General features: G+C 38.8%; 1 protein-coding gene across 10 annotated transcripts in view; it reads left to right on the forward strand.

Moving 5' to 3' along the window:
• The first annotated feature begins 1,323 nt into the window (after positions 1-1,323).
• LOC6040147 (ras-specific guanine nucleotide-releasing factor 2) overlaps positions 1,324-27,462 on the forward strand; it is a 373,188-nt gene continuing 347,049 nt past the window's right edge. For 7 of the 10 annotated variants that reach the window (XM_038262902.1, XM_038262903.1, XM_038262905.1 and 4 more), the window contains exon 1: positions 2,146-2,313. The gene's annotated coding sequence lies outside the window, so the exon portion shown is untranslated. Of the gene's footprint in view, positions 1,674-2,145; positions 2,314-27,462 lie in introns of those variants that run through there. The other 3 variants (XM_038262900.1, XM_038262899.1, XM_038262901.1) reach the window with 3 other exon arrangements.

The raw sequence follows: 27,462 nt of genomic DNA on the forward strand, positions 1-27,462 counted from the left end.
TCACGGACATCTCCCTCCCCCCTTGTCACACTTTGTCACGCATGTGAAACCCCCCCCCCCTCCCCCCTAGGGCGTTACGTACTTTATGGATGACGCCTAAGAAAAAATGTGTAATTTTACCTCTGAAGATGTGTAATTTTACCACTTTTTTGGTGTAATGTTTTTCAGTCTAAATTGAAGTAAAATAACATTATAAAAGAGGTAATATTTAACCTTCTAAAATTACACCTTCCAAATTTACACAATTTTATACTGTGTACTTAGTTGAGCTCACACCAATACTAATACCAATAGAAACTACAATGTGAACAAAAGTAAAGTAATAGAAGGATCGAGTCGATCTTTCCGATTACAACCAGCAAGCAGACAACAACTTCTTTTATTAACTCAAACCGAAACCTCGACTGAAACCGTCTTTCGCGTAGTTATCAATTTTGAACAGATTATGCCTATTTCATTGATTTTAACATTTATAAAAAAGTCCCCGGGACCGTGGTGTAGGGGTTAGCGTGATTGCCTCTCACCCAGTCGGCCTGGGTTCGATCCCAGAAGGTCCCGGTGGCAAATTTTGAGACGAGATTTGTCTGATCACGCCTTCCGTCGGACGGGAAGTAAATGTTGGCCCCGGACTAACCTAAAAAAGGTTAGGTCGTTAGCTCAGTCCAGGTGTAGGAGTCGTCTCCCTGGGTCCTGTCCTGGTGGAGTCGCTGGTAGGCAGTTGGACTAACAATCCAAAGGTCGTCAGTTCGAATCTCGGGGTGGATGGAAGCTAAGGTATAAAAAGAGGTTTGCAATTGCCTCAACAATCAAGCCTTCGGATACCTAGTTTCGAGTAGGAATCTCGCAATCGAGAACGCCAAGGCAATGCTGTAGAGCGAATAATTTGATTTTTTTTTGAAAAAAGTCCCCGCTATTTTTGTGTCCATCAGTATTCTCGGTTATCTCACTGTTTCACCACAAACCATCCTCTTCTCGTACGCGTATGTAGCGTATAGTAGAACCATGTCCGGTGTACTTGTTGTGTACGTACCACCGTCGTGTTCCCAGTTCCCAGGAATCATCCTGCAGTGCGCGCGTGTTTCGCCCTGACTGCCATCCACGTTCTACAGCTATCAACAGCTTACCGCGTGGCGGCGGGTTCCCCTCAGGACGACGAGCCACCTGCTGCTGCTGCTGCTGCTCTGCTTATCAACATCTGTCGTAGATTGTCCTCTCTCTCTCTCCGAAAGTTTTTCTCCTCTCTTCGGAAAATCCTGTTGCTCCTCGTGTTCTGTTTTAACAGGTCCTGGCCCAGACCGGGGAAACGTGAAATTTTCCGTGCTCAGTCGAAGGCTACCTTCGGACGCGATCGACACGCAACTTTCTGGATCCCGTGGCAGGTCGTGGAATCTGTGTGGACCATCCCACCCCCGCCCCCTCCAGGTTGGACCCTGCTGCTGCTGCTGCTGGAGGTGGTGACCGTGGCCGTGGAAATCCTCCTGATTGACGCCGAGGCTGAGTCTGAGTGTGCTGCTGTATAGTAAAAGGATACTCTCCAGGACAATTTGTTGCTTCTGGCTTCTGGTCTCGGCTTACAGCAATCTACGAGAGGGGTGGTGGTGGACGGATTTGGGGTGAGAAAGGGCCAATAGCCGCTGTGGGGATGCTGCTGTTTTTCCAAGGGGAGTCGTGAGGTGAGGTAGTGGAAATGTGAGTGAATTTCTAAAAATAGTTAGTGCGAGTCCGGTTGACTGAAGACGAAAACGGAAAAGGATATCAGGGACCACCCAGGACGGAGCAAATGAAAAACACATTAGTGAGAAGAATGAAGTCAACATCAAAGTGATACGAACAACAGGATAAAACGGTGGAAATTCTGGGGAAAATCGTTAAAAGAAGGATGATGATTCAGCCGAAAAAACGGCCCCAACCCACGTCGACATCCCCTGGAAACACAGCCACACACATTTTCACGTCAAATTCACGTGTGAGGGAAAGGCGTTTGATCATAAATCCAGCAAAAATGGCAAAGGAAAAATTGCGGATTTCCCACGCCGTCGGGAAAGTGCTTTTCCTAACGAGTTAAAGTGACATCTTCAGCGCCAAGCCGAGCTCAACTGGTGGTGGCGGCATGCGATTAAAGTGATTTTCTTCCTCCTTTTCTAGCAGCAGTAGTAGTAGAGTTTGTAGTGGTGGTGGAAAACCACCTGTCGATTGCAATTAAAAGTGATTTTATCAGAACAGCGCGGCGCGGGGCTCACATTTCCCCTTTTCTGGGGGAGGACCACCGCCAGTAGGAGCTGTTTTGGGTGGGTGGAGAACGGCGCGGAAAACGTGAGTTAACTTTAGTATTTTTTGTCCTTTTTCCTATTCTTGTTTTAATGATGGTGGGCGGTTGTGGGAGCAAGGAGTGGGGGGGGGGAGGGGGAGGGAAGGTTTTTATTTGGAGAGGAACGTGTAATGCGTTTTCCGCTTTGTATTTTTTCTTCTCCCAACAGAAACATGGGGATGGGAAAAAAATGGAATCGTAATCGATCAACAATTACCTTTTGTAGGTGATGTCTGAATGAAATCTGTGCAAAAGTGTTCGATTGACGTGATTTGATTGGGGAATGGTGGAATTTGAATTTCAACTACGCTCATTTTTATTTATTACATTTGTTTCACATTGCAGGTCGGTCTTTTTTATTAATTTGAATTTTTGTATTTTTTATTCCGGCTGAAACTTTTGTGATGCCTTTGGCATGCCCGAAGAAGTCATTTTGCATCATTAGTTTGTCCATATAATTTTCCATACAAGTTTGGCAGCTGTCCATACAAAAATGATACTGTAAATCGGGGTGACTTTGATAGGATTTTAATTTGTTTTTGGAATATTTTCCAACAGCTAATGTTTTTCTCAATATTATTATTTTTTTCATGCGCTATTTTGGGATTTTGGGCTTTTTATCAAAATACATATAATTTTAAGATAAAATTGTTAAAAGTCGGAATTTTGTCAGAAATTTGTTAAACTAGTTTTGTTTATAAAATTATCGATTTATATTGCATTGTATACTGAATTCGAAGAACGAATCACAAGTTTTCACATTTTACATGAAATTTGTTCTACTGAAATTGCCGATAAATTTGGAGATTTTTTTATAATTGTGATTCAAAAACACATATTATTTATTATGTTCAAACTTATTTAACCTTCTCTTAGTGGAAAACTGTCCAAAAAATCCAAAAATGCATTCCGTTTCCTGAATCAAAATCATGTTCATTGAGAAAATTATTACACTTTAATAAGTTTGAAATAATGACTTTTGAAGGAGTTATTCGATCGATTTGGTGTCTTCGGCAAAGTTGTAGGTATGGATAAGGAGTACACTGAAAAAAATTATACACTGTTAACCAATTTCGTTGCTTTTTAATTTCCCTATTTGTCACTAAAACTTGATTTGCAAAAAATCATTATTGTTACCTTTTTTTATGTATTTTAGGGTACATCAAATGCCAACTTTAAATAAAAAAATCTAGAATGTGCAAAACTCCTTTGACCGAGTTTTTTAATTTTTGATCAATACTGATTTAAAAAAAAATCGAAATATTGGTCGCAAAATTTTTTCAACTTCATTTTTCGATGTAAAATCGAATTTGCAATCAAAAAGTACTCTAGTGAAGTTTTCATAAAGAGCACCGTTTTCAAGTTATAGAAATGTTTAGGTAACTTTTTTGAAAATAGTTGCATTTAGTAATTTTTTAAAATTAGTGAACATGTTTGCCCACTATTGAAAATTTTGATTTTGAAAAGTTTAAAAAACTTGTTAATTGGTGTTTTCTAAGTTTCAAAAGTCAAACAAAAGTTTCATCCAACGGTCCTGATTGCTCCTAAAAGACTCATTCACTTGCAATCACAAATTGAACGCGGCGAAAAACTGCTCTGACCGTTTCCTACCGTTTGTCACTTCCACACCAATCGCTACTGAAAACTCTCTCTTTGCTCTCCCTCTCACTTCAGTCGGGCGAATAGCTCAGAGAGACCGATTGCGTTCTATCGCTCAAAGCTGATTCGAAATATTTGGTGATTGGCTTAAAATCAATGTTATCAAAAATATTTTGCAATTTTTACTATAACACAACATCAAAGGCACATTTGACAGCGATTTCCACCGTGCAAAGTGTGGTAGTGCAGGCCAAAAGAGCGCCTCGCTGGTATTTTGTTAGATTCTCTCCTCTCTGAACACATTCACTTGTGAATCGGGACGACGGACGGAGGCGAACTTGCGAGTGGTGCTCGCTCGAGAAGGCAAAGATTCGCTCGGCGGTGAGTGAGTGATTGCTGATCGTTGAACCGAAAATCAGGACCGTTGGTTTCATCCAAATTTGGGCAACTTGATCCAACCTCTAGAACAAACTGAGCTAAATTCAGAAAAAATGCCTCTGATATAAAATTTGTATCAGCCTTAATTATAGTAATTATTTAACAACATTATTTTTTTCACATGGAGCACAAAAACCTAGACTAGGGCTTTTGACATTTTTTTTTCAAGTAAATGTCCTTCCGGTGGAGGTTAATGTCAAAATCGGTGCGGTGCGATTGATTGATAGCGGGCATTGTCCTCAAAAGTAAACCAAATCTCTGCTGGCATCACTCGTCAACGTCGTCAGTCATCGTTTGGAGAACTCTGCTTATTGATTGCAAAGTTGGCAAGAAGAACTTCAACGTCGGTCGGTCGCTCGCAGCCCTCCAAGTGCAAATAAGAAAGAAACGGCAAAGTTTTCCCTTTTCCCCCTCTGCTGGCCCCGGGGTTCGCCGTAACGGAAAATTACTTGCGCCAGCAGCCAGAGCCTGGATCGTATTAATAGCCGCACCATACAGACGACGGTTCCTTCGAAGGAGCCATCTGACGTTCATCATCGCGCGAACAGATCGACCCGCTCTTCCAGGAAGTATTGGTTCTCCGCTGCCACTCAAAACGCACGCTCTGTGTTTTTGCGCGTTGAATGGCATTTTTAGACATTTATTTACCTGGCCCGAACAACCCAGGCCCGCCACAATTCCGCTTATCCACGGTGTGACCCAGTTTTACAAATTGGCTGGGCTCTGGAGCGCAGCAGGATGGTGAAGGTTGAGTTCATTGCTATTCCTGATGGTGCCGTGGATGAGGATGCTCTCTCTGCTTCCAGCATGGTCGTCTCTGGGACAGCGCACCACACCGACACGCCAACGTGTTTTGGATTGTGTCCTTGACCGCGTGCAGTGCCGTATGTGGGACACCTCTAGCGTGGCAAAGGGGTGGAAATTTAGGAAAACAGCAACAGCAGTGATCCGTTGGGGGATGTGGGTGATGACAGCAGGTTGTCCTGTGTGTTCTATTTTGGACCATAATCAAAGAGAAAATGCACTCGGTATTTCTAATTGACAACAAAAAACTTTTTTTTTTAAAGAAAGGCAAAAACAATAACCTTTTTGATTGAGTTCAGATATAAATAAAAGCAATAAAAGCAAAAAATTAATTTTTAATATATACTCAGTGAGAAATGTTAGTCACATACATACATACACACACACACATACACACACACACATACACATACACATACACACTAGGGTGGGTACGTTTTTCAAAAAGTTCTCGGATCAAGTTTTAGTATGGTTCCCCTTGTAGGGCATGCCCATAGGGACTTTCATGCCAAATATCAGCTCATTTGGTTGTAAACTGGCTGCGCGCATCAGTGTTAAAGTTTACATGGGAATTACTATGGGAAATTGAAACTTTTTGTTCAAACGCTCCTACAGGTCTGAGAAAATCACGCGCCAACTTCTGGTATGGTCAGGCCTATGGGGAATGGTCTGGAGAACAATTTACCGAAGAGAGCAAATGGATTCGTTGTCCCTAGACCTGGCGCATCGGCAAACAATCCGATGTCTCCGGAATCAACGGTTTTCCCTGAAAAAGCATCAAATTTTCCTTAGCATGCTATGAAAGCTTAATGAACACCGCGACGCCATACGTCAGGCAGCTACCACGTGGATGAAAAATTTGCAAAAAAATACAAATTTGCTATGCAAAGATTTAGAATTCGACTGAATAATATCAGGATTGCGCGCAATGATCATTTTCTAGTTAAAAGAAAGTTTGCAAATGAATATTCCAACCGTTTCTCACCCACGTGGTAGCTACCTGACTATGGCGTCGCGGTGTGCATCAAGCTTTCATAGCATGCTAAGGAAAATTTGATGCTTTTTCAGGGAAAACCGTTGATTCCGGAGACATCGGATTGTTTGCCGATGCGCCAGGTCTAGGGACAACGAATCCATATGCTCTCTTCGGGAAATTGTTCTCCAGACCATTCCCCATAGGCCTGACCATACCAGAAGTTGGCGCGTGATTTTCTCAGACCTGTAGGAGCGTTTGAACAAAAAGTTTCAATTTCCCATAGTAATTCTCATGTAAACTTTAACCCTGATGCGCGCAGCCAGTTTACAACCAAATGAGCTGATATTTGGCATGAAAGTCCCTATGGGCATGCCCTACAAGGGGAACCATACTAAAACTTGATCCGAGAACTTTTTGAAAAACGTACCCACCCTAATACACACAAACATACACACACACATATACACACACAGACATTTGTTCAGTTTTCGATTCTGAGTCGATATGTATACATGAAAGTGGGTCTTTGAGCTTTTAATAAAAAGATCATTTTTAGAGCAGGATTATAGCCTTAGGGTAGGGTAGTCATCAATGAGACACTTTTGGTTTTCAACTTTCAACGATTTTTCTTTTTTTTTTCATCAGCATGTTTTAATGAGCTTTTTGTTGCATTTTATTTCTTTTAGTTTGTTCTAACATCGACCAAAATATGAGATCGATCCGACATCTACAGCCAGAGTTATTCAACTGTCTCATTGTAGACGCACTTGGCAGGAACAATGAGACAGCTGGGGAACAATGAGACACTCTACGAAAATCAATACTTTTCTAGTAAAATATCATGTTTTTGTATTGTTTCATTACAGTTGACTTGCCTTGAACATTTTAGAGCAATTTTGCCAACATGAAACTTTAATTAACAAAAGTTATACTAAAAAGTATTTAAATTTTGTAAAATCCATATATTTATACCAAATAACTTTGTATTCTTGATTAAATGAAGTTAAAACTCTATAAATATGCCAAAAATCACTTTCAATTCATATTTTGAAAGATTTACGTGTGTTTTGAAATGTTTAATGAAGAAAAATCAAAGTGTCTCATTGTTACCCATGGCCTAAAATGAGTGGGGAACAATGAGACACCCCTGAATTCTGGGTATATTCTAAATTTTGGCCAAACCTAATGAAAGGACATTGTAGCCTAACTCAATCCCTATGGAACGTCGAAAGAAATTTGAAGAAATATTAGTTTTGGTGTAAATGGCAGCCTACGAGCGAAAAAGTATTTTTTGTCTTTAATTTACTTTTACACCCCAGAACCAAACATTTATGAATAACTTTTAAAGGGAGCGTTCATAACCAAAGCCACTATTATGGCAGACGTGTATCCAGTAGACACACCTTTCCCTTAAATATGAGCCTGATTGGTTGAAACTACGACTTGTGAGAGCCAATTTATCATTGTTCCCCGTGTCTCATTGATGACTACTCTACCCTACCTCAGTGAGGAAGGCTAAAAACCCACTTAAACCCTAATTTTATTTACAATGCATACGGGTCATTCCAGGTCAACTGAGTACACTTTTGGACTCGACCTTCACCTTCACGTTCATCTATCGATAGTTAACAGAAATTGGACCATCCCTTTATTTTTGGCACCGCCCTCTTTTTTGACGATTTTCTAAAAATCTTTTTTTTCTTTTAATCATAACTTTGCAACTATTCGAGCAAAAGACTTTCTAAAGGTTGCAACTTATAAAAAAATTTCCAAGGAATTTTGCGCTGCACTCTGTCCTATGAATTCAAATCCGAAATAAGTTTCTCACGTAGAAAACCGAACTATGCGGGATTCATCCTATTTTGTTGAAAAGTACACCATGTACATCCGAGTGCTGCGCAAAATCAAACTTTTTTCAGTAAAATCGCTGTATCTTACCAATAGGTCATTTTCGTTTGAGGTCCTACATTGATTATTATGTATAATTGTCCGGGGAACACTATGGTGATAAAATAAAACAAATAAAAATAAAAGGAATTGGTCCAAACTGAGTTTTAATACTTAAAACGTTAAAATATAATATTATTAGGCATTTAAGGGTTAAAATTTTATCGAATTCCTTGGATTTCCTTCCTTGGAAATTTTCTTTAAAATACAACCTATAGAAAGTCTTTTGCTCAAATAGTTGCAAAGTTATGATTAAAAGAAAACATGTTTTTTAGAAAATCGTCAAAAATAGAGGAATGGTCCAATCAACACCAAACTTGGGATTTCTGTTAACTATCGATAGATGAACGTTCCCTCCAAGTTTGGTCCAAATCGGTGAAGGTCGAGTCCAAAAGTGTACTCAGTTAACCTGGAATCCCGAGCAGACCTTTGGAATAACATTTGTTGATATTTGAAAATACTAGACCAATAACTAGGGTTAGTGAAATTTCACGATTTCACGGACAGCGTGAAATCCGCGAAATCCCGTAAAATTTTATGTTTGTGTGAAACTGCAACTATTTTTCTCAAAATATTTTATAAAACTCAAATAGGAATGAAAATAATCTTAAGAACTAGAGTAGAATTAAGCAAGTGGATCCTTGTTCAATTACTAATTTAGGGTTATTGAATTTTAACGATTTCGCGGATGGTGTAAAATTCTTGAAATTTATCAATTTTCAGCAACATTTTTTTTCATATGAGATCGTTATAAATATTTTTACCACAGAGGTTATTTATGTAATTTCAATTGATAAGCTAAGTTTGAACCATTTGAAGAATTATTCAGATTTTTCAGTTTTTCAGAAACTAACTAAATTTAGTATTATTTTCATTCGTTGTAGTAAAAATGTTACTACTATTTTATTTGAAAAGTTTAATTTCAAAATTCACAGCACCTAAAAGGACCTAATAAAAACAAGTTATGAATAGCAGAAAAATAATTTCAAAAGAAATTAAAAGATTCAAGCTTTGTTTAACTCAAAATAAAATGAAGAGTATTTTTATCTTTAAAATCACATTTGAAAAACATTTCAGATTTTTTTCAGAGTCCTGTTTTATTTTAACGTAATTTGATTATTTAGGTAGATGATTACCGTGAAAGTTAAAAAAATTCACCTTTTTTGTTTTCTGTTCTCATTCTGATTACAAATTTCGATTTCGTTACAAATTGTTGTATTTTTGCCTATTGATTTTAAATTAACTTTTTGAAATGAGATGAATACCTTAAAAATTAATTTGAATGGGTTAAATGTCGCAGAAAATTCAAACTATTTTATTCATTTTGGCTGGACAAGATTGTCAAATCTTGCTTTGATATGTAAACTGATGAAACTGAAGAAATTCAGCTAAAACATTTTAGCTTTATTCGTCGAATATTAAAAAAGCAGTTCAATAAATGAGAATAGTTACGCATGCCCTACATTTTGTTTCAAAATATATAAAGAGCCATAAACTAGTTGAAAACTTTTTTGAAAATTGGGAGATTTTTTTGAGTCACGTTCAAATTCAGTGAAGATTTTTTCAGTGTAGTGAAGAATAATGTATAATGAAGCTTAAAGAGTAGTTTCTGTGATTTAAACCTAAGATTTTCAGAGTTATTTTAACATTTTCCACGTTCCGCGAAATTTGCGTGAAATTTTGTTATGATAACATAAACTGTTATTAAACTCTTATGCAAAAATGGATTCTGCAAGAATATTCCATTACACTTTTTGTTATTTTAAGAGTATTTGTTATTGAAATGGCATGAATTTTGTTATTACCGTCTGCCCGGAATGACCCATATAGCACATTTTGAAGTGCTTCAAAATACGTTTCCAATGCATCAAAGAGAGTTGGAATTGATGAAGTTTTACAGAAATGCGAGCAGTTTTAAGATCTTTAATGTTTTTTTGACCTCAAACTTCTCATACACGGATAGAAATCCTGTAAGCAAATCCGGTAACTCTGTGTTGTTGAATTCGACCACATGGAAATGGTTCCAAAATCGTCAACATGTTTTTCGATTTTGAACAACAATGTTATTGATTTTGAAAACATTTGCAGCAGAATCGAGAAAAATGTTGATTTTGAAAACATTTCTATGTTGTCGAATTCGACACCACAGAGTTATAGGATTTGCGTTCAGGATTTCTATCCGTGTATTTGGGATGAGCTCATCTCATGTATAGACAAACAAACGCTGAAAGTTTTATCCAATTCGGAGCACTTCGATACGACCTCTAGAACAAACCGAGCAAAATTTACGAATACTGCTTCTGAAAATCATTCATTTTGATGAATAAGTTTGTTCAAAATGGGCATAAACTAAAAAATCTGGCAGTTTTTTTTTCGAAAAAAAAAGTTTTGAAAAAAAAAACTATTTTTCTCTGTTTGTTTCGTCGTTTGTGTCTGTCTCGACCTTGATCGGCTCAACCAACTTTGTAAAACTTTTTTTTTCGTAGAATCTCGATAACTTGTGATGGTCACAAGCAAACCCCTTATGTTTCTACATCAAAATTGATGTTACTGTCTGCTCTCTTACTTTCTGGAACATTTTTACATTCTAAAAAATAACCCTGAAACGCTCAAAAAGCACGATATTTTAAAATGACATATTTTGATCCTAATGAAAAATTACCGTTCTGGGATCATTTTTTCATTACATCTTTGATTGAACATAATCCAGACATTATTACTATTTCAATTATATTTTAAATTGTTCAAAAACTGGATGACAGCTAGCCAGTCCGATTTGCGATGCCTTTTCGTCGAGTCGAAGGATTTTTTGCGTTTGTCGCGTTGAAATGTTAATCAGTACCTCGCTAAACATCAAGCATTTATAACTTTACGAGTTTTCATCTCGAGTTGAAAATTACACTTTTTATCCTGCATTCTTTAATTCCAAATGATTTTGGTTCTATCTTTCCACAGCCCGCTGTCTAAGCAGGCCAAGGGTGCACATGATACTGATGATACTCGTCGGTTGACACACCTAGGCGAGGAACATCCCGGAAAGAGCCCAACTACATCCGTAGTGCTGTTTGGACAAAACAGCATGGCTCTGGTTCCTTGCAAGTGTCCTATTTTCTTACCTCCACGTTGGCTTGGTTTAGTCATCATGATGACAAGGTGTAACCTAGCTGGTGGCCTGTGGAAACGACTCGTAAACCTTTGACCAGCGAGGGTCAGAGTAGAGACGGCTAAAAGAAAGGGGCGCGACAATGTGGGAAAGGGAAGTAATTTGTGATTGCAGACGGTATTGTTTTGATTCGCAGTATGTTGAGTCAACTGCTGTGGATGTACCTGAGCATCGCAGAACGGGGTTTCTCTTCTTTCCATTTCAGCTATCAGCTATCTTCTGTTTATTTTGTTTTCACTGATTTTCTAAAACGGCTTCTGTTTACTATCCTTCATTTAATTTCGATTTTACTTATTTGATTCTCTTATTTCTCAACGCTTTTCCACTCTATTTTACCAATTGATGTTGCTGTAAAAAACTGTCTGCTTTCCCTTAATTTGGCAGCGATGTAAATTTTGTTTATCATGTGCCTTTTCTTTATTTATCTATTTGAATAATTTCTCATCTTCCCTGTAAATTGCCCTCAATACAATCTAGGCTTGTTTGTTACCTCTTTTTATTAACTATTGTTAATTTCTATACCTACTTCATAAATTACTATCTTCCTTTTACTATTGATTCTTCACAAACTATGTTTTCTTCACTGTCCATTGTTTTGAAACATTACCTTTTTCTTAAGCAAGTGAGGTTCGAGCCCTTGCTCAATTTATGGAATGATTAAAGGATTAACACAAATATTACTATTGTACTTTTGAAAAACTTTTCTAAGATGCTTAGGACCAAAATATTGTAACAAAACACCGCGACAAAAGAAATAGCAACAGATAAACACGACTCAACAATAAGGAAGATTTCAGGAGAAAACAATACACAGTAAAATAACAACTAGTTTTTGAATTCAAACTAAAAATAAAACAGTTTTTGCTTTAAAGAAAGTTGATAGGCACACTTTAAATGGTTAGGCGCTTATACTTACATCAAACCCTACGTAATGTACCACCCCGGCCGAGTTAAAATGCGTAACCGGAAAAGAAGGTGTGCATGCCTGGCACGAACACTCAAAGCGTGTTCTAGCGTGCTGCTCGTACTGACTCAGAGCAAGGGTGAGATGTAGGTGTAAGGGCAGTGCGTGTTCGTCGGGAACCTAGTGCATAAGATCGGTCAAGGCCCGTTCTTACACTGAAAATTGCGAATTGCGAATCTTTCCACAGCCCGCTGTCTAAGACTAAACCATTTCATTTAAAATTTAACAACCGATAAACGGGAAATGTCTCATCCGCAGCATCCAATTGCTTGCCTTGAGAATGATACAGAATTCCGTTCAACAAACGCTATGATTTTGGGTCGCATCATCATCTTCTATGATGAATCCTGACCAAACATCCTATCCTACTAACACATTTTCAGGTTCCTGGCGCTTGTGGGGTGTAAGCACAGGGCAAACCAGCTGCCCTAGTAGCAACCTGCGCAGACTAACATTCCCATCCCTTAAAATCGAGATCTACAAACTGACATGGCGGGCGCCGTTGGTGGTTAATTACTGTTACCTATTCGCAACTGATCTTGCTTTAGCAATCATGGTGTTTTATCTTTTCAGCGCATTCATACATGCTGTTGATAAGGGAAACACCACAGCACAGTAGTGCTGAAAGGATATTACGGTTCTGTTCAGCAACGGAGGGGCAACCATGGGTGATCTCTCGTGCTTATGCACATGCTATATTTTAAATTGTTTATAAACATTGCCGGGACAGGTGGTGTAGGAGTAAACGTGGTTGCCTCTCACCCAGTTGTCCTGTCGATCCCAGACGGTCCCGGTGGCATTTTTCGAGACGAGATTTGTCTGATCACGCATTCCGCTGGATGGGGAAGTAAATGTTAGTCCAGGTGGCGGAGTCGACTCCCTGGGTCCTGTCAAACATTTTGGAGTGGGTATAACACCGTTTTGGGGGTATTTGTATCGATAGAATAGATTTTTCGTTGGAATTTCGTACCAACCCGGAATTACGTCGTCGGAAAATCCGCCGGCATCTGAACCGGTCCACAATTCACAAGTCAACCTATGTGACATCAGAAAGGGCATAAAATTTCCGATCTTTTGATACCCATACATCCAGGTTTTCTATAAAACCCACGTTTTTAAATACCTAAGCAAAAACGTTGTTATGGTTTCGTTTGAGCAACCTGCCAAAAATGTATAGAATTTTGTAATTTTTGTTCTCGTGGATCAAACTTACTTTTTGCCCAGGTATTTAAAAACGTATTTTTTAAAGAAAACCTAGATGTTTGGGTATCAAAAGATCGGAAATTTTATGCCCTTTCCGATTCCACATAGGTTGACTTGTGAATCGTGTACCGGTTCGGATGCTGGCGGATTTTCCTACGACGTAATTCCGGGTTGGTACGAATTTCCAACGAAAAATCTATTCTATCGATACAAATACCCTCAAAACGGTGTTATACCCACTCCAAAATGTTTATTTAGCAATTCTATAGGAATATATTGACATTGAATTGAATTAAAAGTTTGCAAAATTCAGTTTTGATAAGTTTTATATAGAATTTCCAGAGTTATATAAACTTTTATACTAAGTAGTTAGTAAACTTTATATTCAATCCAAATTATTTTTTTAATCAGTCAAGGATGCCTATTTGGAGTTGGGAGACTAGATTTATGGTGATTTGTCAACAAATAACATTATTTATGTTAATTTTTCGAAGGGTGTACAAACTTTTTTTGCACCTTTTTTATTTTCGTAATAATATTTATTATATAACTTTTCATAGAAATCATCTTTTCATGAGCTTTTTGTATCAAAATGTTTGGCATGAGTTTCTGAACAAAACGTAGTACTAGGTTCCTGTCAAACTTTAAATTTTTTACATGTTTCATCACAAAATGTGCATAGTGCCCAAGGGGTGTAAATACTTTTTTTACATACTGTAAGAATAAGGTACATTGCGCACTCTTTTATTCACTAAAATTCATTTCTGTCGATTGAAACGTATCCAGAGAACTCAAATCTATCATACCTTGATGAAACTGGAGCGTTTCCTGGCATCAACTTCAACAATGTCAAGTTTTGTAGTATACAAATTAAATGCGCTTCGCGTTATCTACTTTCCTCGAACACAGCACTATCTACCCAATTTTGTTGAAAACTATTTCAGTCGTGCTAACATCAACACCTCATTTCACTGTGACAAGCTCAATCACATTAATTAAAACAAGTAATCCACAGTTGAGCAACGTGTGTGTTATTTGCAAACAGTTCTGAAACTCAACACGACTAGGTAGTTCCAAAATTAATTTCGACAGTTCGCGGAACGCACAGGTTTGCCCCAAATGTGTGCTTGCTGTTTTTGTTCCATGTAATCCAATGAAAATTGAATCGTTCCCTCGAAAGCTTTTAATAATTCATAGCATTACGGACCAGATGACGAGGTTACATGATTCGCCAGAGCAACGTGCTTGGTTGGGTAACAAGAAATTTTGAAATTGAGTACGTTTGCTCTCCAATGTTTTTGATTTGATTTAACTTTTATTTGCAAAGTTACTGCACAAGTTTTGTTGGGTTTCAAAGTTAAAATGCTCATTCGTTCGCTCCTACTGGGGAAAAAAATGAACGCTGTGGAAAGTTTTAAAGCTTCGCATATCAACATCAGCTGAACCAGTAAACGAATCCACCTTTCTGCGTGATAAACGCGTGGGAGCCGTTTTGACATCGCATAAATCCTGCCCTAAAAATAGAGACATCTTTCCACAGGCCAAAAGTTGGCGTTCGCTCTCGCTCGCGATATTCCTTCAACTTTCCCACACATTTTCCAAGACACCCTCCGTTTTTCAGAGAGAGAGAAAAGAGAGCGTGTATGTGAGCAAAAAACTCCACGTGGCCCGGCTGGGAGGGGTGGTGCCGTGAGTTGTTTTCACCCTGGCCAATTAAATTATCGTTTCGCCAACACGTGGGTTTCTGGTGGGTGGGTTGATTGAGCCACCTCCACCAGAAACAGAAAAAGAAACAACAACAACAATAATAGCGATGGAGGTGCGGGTGCCACAAATTTACTACTTTAAACTTCTCTACTCTTGGAGTTGCCACCAGTTGCTCTTTCGTTTGTTTGAAATCATGCAAAGATGTACTTTTATAATTATTTGTTTATTTTTATCAAAATTTCAAAGGTGAAAAATTTATAAAAATAACCAATGAGTGTTATAAAACTAGTCAGACTTAAAAAAAAAAACTTACCTAAAAGTGCGATGGTTGAAAGCATAAAAACTTGTATAATTCACCTACGTGGTTGATGTCTTTCTAAATTCGTCGTGATCATGCTATCTTGTCGAACGTTTAATTTCTACGTTTTTACCTTATTGAATTTAAAAATTAACAATTTTGTAATAATAATTGCAATCCATGTACAACTTTAAAAAATGTAAAAAAACACATTTGGCTACTCCTCTGACACCCGCATTGCTCAAAATTTTCTGTACGCAACACTCTTTGTCTCCCACCTCCGCAAATGAATAATGATCCTTCGGGCCGGAAGGTTGCTGAAAAGCTTTGAGATTTATGCACTGATACCGGAATGGTAGGATGTCTCTGCCGGGTTCATTTTTTTTCTGCTGTAGGTATGTGTGTGGTTGTGAATTTACTCACTGACAACAACGAGATGGAGAGACCCACTCTCAATTAATATCCCGTTTGAGAGCAAATTCCTCGGGAATGGATTGCAGATCGTTGACACACAACGCCGGGATGGAAACGGATGGCGGTGGCGGGTGCGAGGAAAGAAGCTTAATCTGGGCAGTACAAATGAGAGTTTAATCCTGCGGCTTAGGACTTTGAAGAAGATCGAAAACGGTGCCCGCTTCCTGTGTGGGTTGAGTAATGAAATTTAAATTTATCTTTAACGGGTCTCGTGGCGCAGGGGTAGCGGCTTCGGCTGCCGATCCCGATGATGCTATGAGACGCGGGTTCGATTCCCGCCTTATCCACTGAGCTTTTATCGGATGGTGAAGTAAAACGTCGGTCCCGGTTTCTCCTGTCTCGTCAGAGGCGCTGGAGCAGAAATCCCACGTTAGAGGAAGGCCATGCCCCGGGGGGCGTAGTGCCAATAGTTTCGTTTCGTTTCGGATCGACTGGTGGGGGCATTTGTTGAAAGAATCACAAATTTATGTATTTTTTTCAATATGCATCTCCTGTCATTTGCAAGTATTTGATAGAAATGCTTAAATAAATGGCGAGCAATTCTCTACCAAAACCGGAAATGGATTTCATTTATATTTTTTTATTTGGCTCACATTTTGTGGGGGTCTTCCCTATGACCAAAGAAGCATTTTGTGTCATTGGTTCACCCATACAAGTCTCCATACAATTTTGGCTGCTGTCCATACAAAAATGGTACGTAAATATTCAAACAGCTGTAAGTTTTGAGTGAATTTTCTGATCAATTTGTTGTTTTCGGCAAAGTTGTAGGTATTGTTGAAGACTATTGATAAAAAATAGGTACAGGGAAAAATACAGATTTTTTAAATATTCAAACAGCTGTAACTTTTGAGTCAATTATCTGATCAATTTGGTGTCTTCAGAAAAATCAAACTTTTGGTGGCTATATCTAGAATGCAGAACCCTTAATCAAAAAATTCAATTTTACATAAAAAATTAAGTCAAATTTGTTTTTGCATTAAATTTAGATTTTTTCCAAAAATCACTATTTTTCAAAAATGTATAACTCAGCGTCAGATTTTTTGACCATGTTTCTCTATTGCTAAAAAATTACGGGTTTTTGACCCTTGAAACATATAAAAAATCTCGAAAATAAAATAAACGTATTTTGAGAAACTGAGTTTTTGAGAAAAAAAGTCGATCTATTTGCAGTTGATGAAGCCCACATGCACTACGTTCCCAGCCGTGTGCAATTTAATCTTGGTTAAGACCACGATAAAGCATTGCGAGCCTGTTTTAAACCCTAATAAATCATTTTTAAGTCAAGTTATTCCTAACGAGTTTTGGGAAAGAGTCTTTGAAGAAGCATTGAATTTAAAATAGACTTTAAAAAGAATATCAATGTTTATAATTTTTTGCCTTCTTGCCAAAAAATCGAGGTGCTAAAAATCGTAGCCATGTGAAAATGTGGAGCAACAACCGGCGAAATAGTAGTTTATGCAACAAGTTGCAAAAAGAGGATTTTTTCAGCACGAGTCGTACATTTATCCAACGAGGTTCACCGAGTTGGATAAATACGAAGAGTGCTGAAAAAATCAAGTTTTGCAACGAGTTCCATACAACATTTTTGGAAATCCAAAAAACCCACACAGAGTGAAATTTTATGTCAAATTTTCATGTATTTTGTCAATAAATCGTTTAAATAAAAAAAAATGTTGAAAAGTGTTACTTTTCGAAACAAGTGTCGAAAAGTTCAACTTTTCAGCACCCATTTGAGTGCTGAAAAGTATAACTTTTCAGCATTTATTTTGAAAAGTGTTGCTATTCGATTCTGTTATTTTTGGTACAGAAAAGTAGGCTATTTCGTCGTTCAAGAATGACAGAAAAAGTAAGTAATTTCACGAAATCTTTTTTGCAATTCCGTCGTGAAACTACTTACTTTTCCTGTCATTCTTGAATGACGAAAAAGCCTACTTTTCTGTACCAAAAATAACAGAATCGAATAGCAACACTTTTTACAATAAATGCTGAAAAGTTCTACTTTTCTGTTTTCGGAATTGCAAAAAATGTTGTATGGAACTCGTTGCAAAACTTGAATTTTTCAGCACTCTTCGTATTTATCCAACTCGGTGAACCTCGTTGGATAAATGTACGACTCGTGCTCAGGCCTGCAAAATGTTTCCAACCCAGCGTACACATGAAGCAAACCAAAATGTCAGTTTACTGCTAGCATGTGACTGTAAGCCTACTGTGTCATTGTTATCCGAGCATTCGTTGGTGAAGGTTGTCTGAATCAACATGACTCGTCGCGTCCCGGCGCAAAACGCCGGCAATATTGCCCTACCTGCGGCTCAAGCAGGCAAAAAAGTGGGAATTTCCAAAAGGAAGGTTGAGGCCTCAACTGATGGCCAAAAACCGGGAATTTCCAAAAGGAAGGTGCTTTTGGAAGTGACATCGAACAGCAAAAAGACGAAAAAGAGCGACGGTACTGTACCGATGGATGAGGAGGAGGAGAACTCTTCATCGCACGAGGAGCAGCTTTTGAAGAACAACAAGTTCGCTGGACTGCCTGACGAGGACCAGGTAGCGGAAGCAAAGGAGAATGAAGTGAAACAGCGAAAGGAGAAACTGCCTCCTTTTTATGTGCGGCAATCAGCAGCAACGATCGACTTTCGAGCGGGGCTGGTTGAACTCATCAAGTCTGGGAAAGTCCAAGGCAACATTCGTCTGTGTCAGGACGGATTTAAGGTGCTGGTGCAATCCAGGCAGCACTATCAACTGGTCAAGGATTACTTGACCGAAAACGAGGCGGAGTACTTTACCCATGATGTCGTCATGGATAAGCCGTACAAAATCGTCGTCAGAGGTCTGTACGACATGCCAGTGGAGGAATTAGCTGCCGAGCTAAAAGTTTTGAAACTGGATGTGTTGGCCGTGCACAAAATGAGCCGACGCAACAAAGACATCAAGTACCGTGACCAGCTCTACCTGCTGCATTTGGCTAAGGGATCGACGACGCTTCCTGAGCTGAAGGCAATTCGAGCGGTTTTCAACATTATCGTGTCGTGGGAGCGATACCGACCAGTGCATCGTGACGTCACACAATGCTTCAACTGCCTGGGCTTCGGGCACGGAGGTAAGAACTGCCACCTGAAGCGTCGTTGCGCCAAATGTGGTACCGATGCGCACATCACATCCCAGTGCATCCAAGATTCGCTGGTGAAGTGCCTCAACTGCAACGGTGAGCATTCGTCAACCGACCGAAAGTGCCCCAAGAGAGCTGAGTTCGTGAAAATTCGGCAGCAAGCATCGACGAAGAATCAGCCTCAGCGTCGTAGAACTCCTCCAGCCCTGGTGGAGCAAAATTTTCCACCTCTTCAACCGCGACGCCAGGTCCCGAACTTGGCACCGTTGCCGTTGGATCCCAGGAAGAGAGCTGAGATGAATCATCCACGGCCGGGTTCCAGCCAGGAGCCGAGACCGCCACCACCGGGCTTCAGCCAGGAGCCAAGACCAACCCAAGAACCAGCAGTTGAGGAAAATGGTAATGATCTTTACACCTCAACCGAACTCCTCAATATTTTCAAACAGATGTCCGCTGCACTGCGTGGATGCAAAACCAAGACCCAGCAGATTGAAGTGCTGACCTCGTTCGTCATCCAGTATGGATCGTAGGTCCCTCAAGCTGCTGAATTGGAACGCTTGCTCCATTAGGAGGAAGAACTTAGAGCTGGTGGATTTTCTTCGCGAGAAGGAGATCGACGTAGCTGCCATCACGGAAACTCATCTGAAGCCCGGTGAAAAAGTTTATCTGCAAAACTACAAGATCGCGACGCAGCTCGATAGGACCACCTCTGGAGGAGGAGGTGTGCTTGTCGCTGTTCATCGTGATCTCAAGCCACGCCGGCTGCCACACTTCAAGCTGGACATCATCGAGGCCGTTGGGGTGGAAATTCCCACTTGTTGGCCCAGTACTCTTCATTGCTGCATACTGCCCACGTCAGGTGAATTCCAGAGATGGTTCAGCAGCAAAACTGAAGAGCGATATCCAGAAGCTGACACGGCGGAGCGCAAAGTACATCATCGCTGGTGACCTCAACGCGAAGCATGAAGTTTGGGGCAACAGCAGGAGGAATCGGAACGGAGTGATTCTGCACAACGATCTGCAAAACGGATACTACAACGTTGTGAGTCCGGATCGTCCAACGAGGGTGGCTCGGTCTGGGAATCACTCAATCATCGACTTCTTCATTACCAATATGGCTGAGAACGTGGCTCATCCTGAGGTGTTTGAAGAGTTGAGTTCTGATCACTATCCGGTGGTTGTGGAGGTTGGAGCTTCCGTTACTCCGCAGCGGCAACCAACCCGGAAAGATTACCACAACGTTGACTGGCAGCAGTTTCAGCAAGTGGTCGACAGCAACATCGACTATGATCAACACCCGGAAACTTCTGCTGATATTGATCGTTCGCTGGAGGTGATCCAGCAGGCTATCAACCAAGCAGAGGCTGCCAACGTTCGGGAGGTTCCTGTTAATTTTAAGGTAACTGATATTGACGTAGATACTAAACACTTGATTAGACTTAGGAATGTTTATAGGAGACAATATCAACGGACTGGGGACTATGACAAAAGATTTCAGTTAACAATTTGAACAAAATCATACAAGACCGACTTGACAATATCAGAAATCAAGAATTTTCAAAACATGTAAGCCAGCTTGGGAATTATTCAAAACCATTTTGGAAACTTTCAAAAGTTCTTAAAAACAAACCAAAGCCTATTCCTCCTCTTATTGTTGAGGATTCTCGTTTGATTACATCCGAGGAAAAGGCAAATGCACTTGGGCTTCATTTTGTTAGTTCACATAATCTTGGCGCTTCCATGACCAGCCGTAAAGAAACATCAGTTGCCAATAGTATTTCAACAATCAATGACTCTACCTTTGAATTTCCTGCAGATTCCCATGTTTCTGGTGAGGAAGTCAAAGTTGCAGTTAAACAAATGAAAATATGAAAGCTCCAGGCTTTGATAACATTTTAATCTAGTGTTGAAAAACAGAGTGATCAGTTCTTTCAACATCTAGCCAATATTTTCAATAAATGTTTGCAACTTGGTTACTTCCCTACCAATTGGAAGCTGGGCAAAGTCATACCAATTTTGAAGCCTCAAAAAGATCCAACATCGCCAACAAGTTATCGTCCCATTAGTCTTTTGAGTAGTCTGTCCAAACTCTTTGAGAAGGTCATCTATTCAAGGCTTTTGGATTTTACCAACGATAATAATATAATTTTGAATGAGCAGTTTGGCTTCCGAAAGGGGCATAATACTGCTCATCAGCTTACGAGAGTAACTAAAATCATCAAGCAGAACAAGCTTGAGTCTAAATCAACTGCTATGGCTTTGTTGGATGTTGAGAAGGCTTTTGACAATGTTTGGCATGATGGTTTGATACATAAACTGTATTTATACGGTTTTCCAATGTATCTTATCAAAATTATCCAGCACTATCTTTCGGAGAGATCGTTCAAGGTTTTTCTGAATGGGATTGCTTCTGGATTATTCAACATTGATGCTGGGGTTCCCAAGGAAGTATTCTTGGCCCACTTCTGTACAATATTTTTACATCTGATTTGCCTACTCTTCCTGGTAATGGTGTGTTGTCACTTTTTGCTGATGACACTGCCGTTATTTATAAGGGTAAAATAACCAGATATTTAGTTGGCCGTCTTCAGAAGGGTCTTGACGTTCTTTCCGAATACTTTGGCGACTGGAAAATTCGCATAAATGCAGCCAAAACTCAAACCATCATTTTTCCACTTTCCAAATCGGCCAGATTTGTCCCAAAGGATGATGTTTTGATTAAAATGAATGATGTTTCGATACCCTGGTCAAAGGAAGTTGTCTATTTAGGTCTCATACTTGACTCGAAACTTTTGTTTCGGCAGCATGTAGATAAAATATTGAACAAGTGCAGCATTCTCATCAGGTGTTTGTATCCTTTAATTAACAGAAAATCAAAGCTATCTTTGAAAAATAAGCTAGCAGTTTACAAACAAATAATTTACCCCGTTATTGAGTATGCAGTACCTGTTTGGGAGTGTTGCGCTAGAACTCATAAATTGAAGCTCCAGCGTGTCCAAAACAAGGTACTCAAAATGGTTTTGAATGTTCCTGGCTGGACAAGATCAAGTGAGGTTCATGAATTAGCAGAAGTAAAAATGTTGGATCAGAAGATTCAAGAAAAATGTTTGAAATTCAGGGAAAAATGTGCTATATCTGAATACCCCTTGATTCAAGGATTGGTTTAGTTTATGGTAAGATTTAGTTAGTTTTAGGTTAGGTTATGTTTTCTTAATTTTTTTTTTCCTCATTGTACCTAGTGTTACAAAAATGATAAATCATATACTTTAAAGTTAAGAAAATGAACAGTGTTTAAATCACGAAAAGCAAACTAAAGCTGAAGAGCCACAGCTGACCACTTATTATGTAAACCAAATGTAATTATTATAAGAAAGATTCAATAAAGTATATTTAATTCAAAAAAAAAAAAAAGCCTACTGTGTCCGTTCAACCACTGCCGCCTGACTCGTTCCGGTCGGCTGCTGGAGAATGAGAGACGTGAAAAAATGAGCTGCACTCACTCAATTTGTATCGTATGACTGACTCGTAAAATCCTCTCTATACACGATTTTGTCTATTTTTAAACAATTGAATGGTTCTAGACTGTGCAAAACACTTAAAACAACCATTACTTATATTCAAAATTACATTTCCACGCATAAATACCAACTTTTTGTGTAAAAACTTGTTTCTTTATGTGTGTGCGTGCAACGTCGAATGAGATTTGGTCGACTACTGCCTCGCATTGCAGCTGCTCAGTGAGCTAAGGCACTCACGACTGAGTCGGGTTTGTTTATGTCACGGTTTTGCGGTTCAGTGAATGGATCTGAAAAAATCGTGTATGCGTCGCTGATTTTCGCGTCAGGACCCCTGACATTTTCAGCTCTGCTCGTGCTGAAAAAATCATATTTTTGCAACTTGTTGCATAAACTACTATTTTATTTGTCTTCAATCAAGTAAATCAGCATGCTGTTCTCTTTTTGTTCAGGCTTTTGGTTCTCTTTGAGAGAACATTCATAAACGCTTCATGCTTTGTTATAAGTTTTAGGAGTTCCTACAGGTTGCCACAAAAATCTTTTCCAAACTAGAAAGTTTTATTCGAGCATTGAAAAGCTTTATAAAGTATTTATTAGGTACATAATAAAATTATAATGTCTTATGATACTCTTAATTTTTACTCTGGCTAACCTCCTAAAGTAGTCCATTTTAGCTTTATTGCTGATTTAACACATCATGCGGGACTTAAAGGCTTCTCGCATATATTTTCTCAGGAATTCTACAAAACTTCTCCATAACTACAATAAAACTTAAATTGTTACTTGGGTGGTTTATTGAAATTTTCGTATATGCACTTCGGAACGAACCGGTCAAGAAAACAATCAAATGGGCAACAGCGGCGGCGAGAGCAAGCCAGAGAGGGTGAAGAAATGCGCCAAGAAACGCTCTCCCTCTCCTTTGTTACGCTGTTCGTAAATAAGATGCACATAATTGGAGCGTCAAATTAGACTTAAAGTTTCATCAGAATCCCATCATCCTAACTTAAACTTTACTTATACCATCATCACCACAAAATCATTGGATTCAAGAAACTTTCAGATGACCAATTCTTTCGCGACGGGGTGATAACTTTAAAATCTGTGGGAAGAGGTACCAATATTTATACAAATTCGGAAAGTACATTAAAATTCCAATGAGATTCACTTCAGCAAACATTAAAAAGAGCGAAAAAAATTTAGTGAGAACATTTCAATTATCCGAAGTGAAATTTAGCCAAAGCCTTCGGATAATCGAGTCTGGACGGTATGTCAAAATTGAGACCAAAAAGTGCCGTCTTGTAAATACAGGGCAAAAGTTAACGTTGTAAAATGTTTGTTATATAAAAATTGTAAAACTATGAGAAAACTATGGCAGTGATGTGACCTGTCAAAGTTATTTATAGATTTTATAAGTGCCATCGATTCATCTTGAAAGCCTTTCAATTCGGTTCATCGCCGAAGCCTTTTGTTGTACTGGATTCAGCCAATATCCCCGCACATAAAATTTAGAGTTCTGCAAATGCCAGCAAACTCACCGTTGCGTAAAAAAATCAATACCGAACGCTCTGCGATTTCAGCGTTATTTTTTTTTTCTCTCATTCGGGTTAGAACATGCGGGTGTTATAAAGCAAATTTTCCGCCCCTTTTATGCCTTCGATGCGGTTAGTGCAAAATTCGCCCCCAAAATTAGCGTTATTTTCAGCTGATTGAATGTTACGAGGCCGGTGCCGCCACCACCGCCACGAACCGCATGTCAAATTTTGGGATTCCACGGACGGAGGGGGCCCAACTCTCCATCATAAAAAGGATAAAACGGTTCACCGTTCTCGGCGGATTCGATGCTGGGCTGTCGAGGGGTCATGGGGGTGCTCAAATCGTCAGACGTTAGATTGATCGATGACTTTTTGTGAGGGAGGGGCGAGGACGTTGGTTTGGTTTGGTATCAAGTGGCACCGCAAAAATGGGAATCAAAGCAGGGTTAAGCAGCCATTTGGCAGAAACTAAAACACAAATAAATAAATCGATCGTCCGCGGGGAAGAAATGACTTGAAAGCTTCGCTAAGTAAAATGTTTGATTTTATGAGCTTGCATAAAAATAATATTTATGCTTCTCGATACCGCAGCAGATGCTCCAATATTTGTTTCGAGTGTCGTACCCAACTCACGAACCACGAGGCTACCCAGCTGTCTTGTCACGGGTTGATTCGCTTAATCCCAGTAGTGTGACGGTGGAGTGGTTCCATGCAATTTGGCAACCTCTGCCATCTCAAGCAAAAGCAAAAGCAAAAGCAAAAGCAAAAGCAAAAGCAAAAGCAAAAGCAAAAGCAAAAGCAAAAGCAAAAGCAAAAGCAAAAGCAAAAGCAAAAGCAAAAGCAAAAGCAAAAGCAGAAGCAAAAGCAAAAGCAAAAGCAAAAGCAAAAGCAAAAGCAAAAGCAAAAGCAAAAGCAAAAGCAAAAGCAAAAGCAAAAGCAAAAGCAAAAGCAAAGCAAAAGCAAAAGCAAAAGCAAAAGCAAAAGCAAAAGCAAAGCAAAAGCAAAAGCAAAAGCAAAAGCAAAAAAGCAAAAGCAAAAGCAAAAGCAAAAGCAAAAGCAAAAGCAAAAGCAAAAGCAAAAGCAAAAGCAAAAGCAAAAGCAAAAGCAAAAGCAAAAGCAAAAGCAAAAGCAAAAGCAAAAGCAAAAGCAAAAGCAAAAGCAAAAGCAAAAGCAAAAGCAAAAGCAAAAGCAAAAGCAAAAGCAAAAGCAAAAGCAAAAGCAAAAGCAAAAGCAAAAGCAAAAGCAAAAGCAAAAGCAAAGCAAAAGCAAAAGCAAAAGCAAAAAAGCAAAAGCAAAAGCAAAAGCAAAAGCAAAAGCAAAAGCAAAAGCAAAAGCAAAAGCAAAAGCAAAAGCAAAAGCAAAAGCAAAGCAAAAGCAAAGCAAAAGCAAAAGCAAAAGCAAAGCAAAAGCAAAAGCAAAAGCAAAGCAAAAGCAAAAGCAAAAGCAAAAAAAGCAAAAGCAAAAGCAAAAGCAAAAGCAAAGCAAAAGCAAAAGCAAAAGCAAAAGCAAAAGCAAAAGCAAAAGCAAAAGCAAAAGCAAAAGCAAAAGCAAAAGCAAAAGCAAAAGCAAAAGCAAAAGCAAAAGCAAAAGCAAAAGCAAAAGCAAAAGCAAAAGCAAAAGCAAAAGCAAAAGCAAAAGCAAAAGCAAAAGCAAAAGCAAAAGCAAAAGCAAAAGCAAAAGCAAAAGCAAAAGCAAAAGCAAAAGCAAAAGCAAAGCAAAAGCAAAAGCAAAAGCAAAAGCAAAAGCAAAAGCAAAAGCAAAAGCAAAAGCAAAAGCAAAAGCAAAAGCAAAAGCAAAAGCAAAAGCAAAAAAAGCAAAAGCAAAAGCAAAAGCAAAAGCAAAAGCAAAGCAAAAGCAAAAGCAAAAGCAAAAGCAAAAGCAAAAGCAAAAGCAAAAGCAAAAGCAAAAGCAAAAGCAAAAGCAAAAGCAAAAGCAAAAGCAAAAGCAAAAGCAAAAGCAAAAGCAAAAGCAAAAGCAAAAGCAAAAGCAAAAGCAAAAGCAAAAGCAAAAGCAAAAGCAAAAGCAAAAGCAAAAGCAAAAGCAAAAGCAAAAGCAAAAGCAAAAGCAAAAGCAAAAAAAGCAAAAGCAAAAGCAAAAGCAAAAGCAAAAGCAAAAGCAAAAGCAAAAGCAAAAGCAAAAGCAAAGCAAAAGCAAAAGCAAAAAAAAGCAAAGCAAAAGCAAAAGCAAAAGCAAAAGCAAAAGCAAAAGCAAAAGCAAAAGCAAAAGCAAAAGCAAAAGCAAAAGCAAAAGCAAAAGCAAAAGCAAAAGCAAAAGCAAAAGCAAAAGCAAAAGCAAAAGCAAAAGCAAAAGCAAAAGCAAAAGCAAAAGCAAAAGCAAAAGCAAAAGCAAAAGCAAAAGCAAAAGCAAAAGCAAAAGCAAAAGCAAAAGCAAAAGCAAAAGCAAAAGCAAAAGCAAAAGCAAAAGCAAAAGCAAAAGCAAAAGCAAAAGCAAAAGCAAAAGCAAAAGCAAAAGCAAAAGCAAAAGCAAAAGCAAAAGCAAAAGCAAAAGCAAAGCAAAAGCAAAAGCAAAGCAAAAGCAAAGCAAAAGCAAAAGCAAAAGCAAAGCAAAAGCAAAAGCAAAAGCAAAAGCAAAAGCAAAAGCAAAAGCAAAAGCAAAAGCAAAAGCAAAAGCAAAAGCAAAAGCAAAAGCAAAAGCAAAAGCAAAAGCAAAAGCAAAAGCAAAAGCAAAAGCAAAAGCAAAAGCAAAAGCAAAAGCAAAAGCAAAAGCAAAAGCAAAAGCAAAAGCAAAAGCAAAAGCAAAAGCAAAAGCAAAAGCAAAAGCAAAAGCAAAAGCAAAAGCAAAAGCAAAAGCAAAAGCAAAAGCAAAAGCAAAAGCAAAAGCAAAAGCAAAAGCAAAAGCAAAAGCAAAGCAAAAGCAAAAGCAAAAGCAAAAGCAAAAGCAAAAGCAAAAGCAAAAGCAAAAGCAAAAGCAAAAGCAAAAGCAAAAGCAAAAGCAAAAGCAAAAGCAAAAGCAAAAGCAAAAGCAAAAGCAAAAGCAAAAGCAAAAGCAAAAGCAAAAGCAAAAGCAAAAGCAAAAGCAAAAGCAAAAGCAAAAGCAAAAGCAAAAGCAAAAGCCGCTCTGTGCTGGATCTGACGAATCTGATGAAGCTTTTTGCTTGCTGTTACACCAACTCCAAGCGCGTCGGTCGTGCAACCAGCAAGGCAACATTTTATTCGTTATCGTTTGGCAGAATCTACTATTAACACGAACATTAAAGCTGTTTTATAGACCTGTTGTGCCGTCAATGTTCACATAAGTGTCTCATGTGCAAGTTCATTTGAGGTTAGGGTGCAGTTGATGTCATATGGGACACTTTTGCGAAAGACGACCAGTGAAAAACCACGTGGCAAAATCTCGGTCCTGCCCTCAAAAAAAGGCAACACCAACTGCTTTTTTCTTCGCGTGGTGCGTGTTGCATGTCGCGAACGTTG

The sequence above is a fragment of the Culex quinquefasciatus genome, chromosome 3 (assembly GCF_015732765.1).
Source record: "Culex quinquefasciatus strain JHB chromosome 3, VPISU_Cqui_1.0_pri_paternal, whole genome shotgun sequence".
Lineage (NCBI taxonomy): Eukaryota > Metazoa > Arthropoda > Insecta > Diptera > Culicidae > Culex > Culex quinquefasciatus.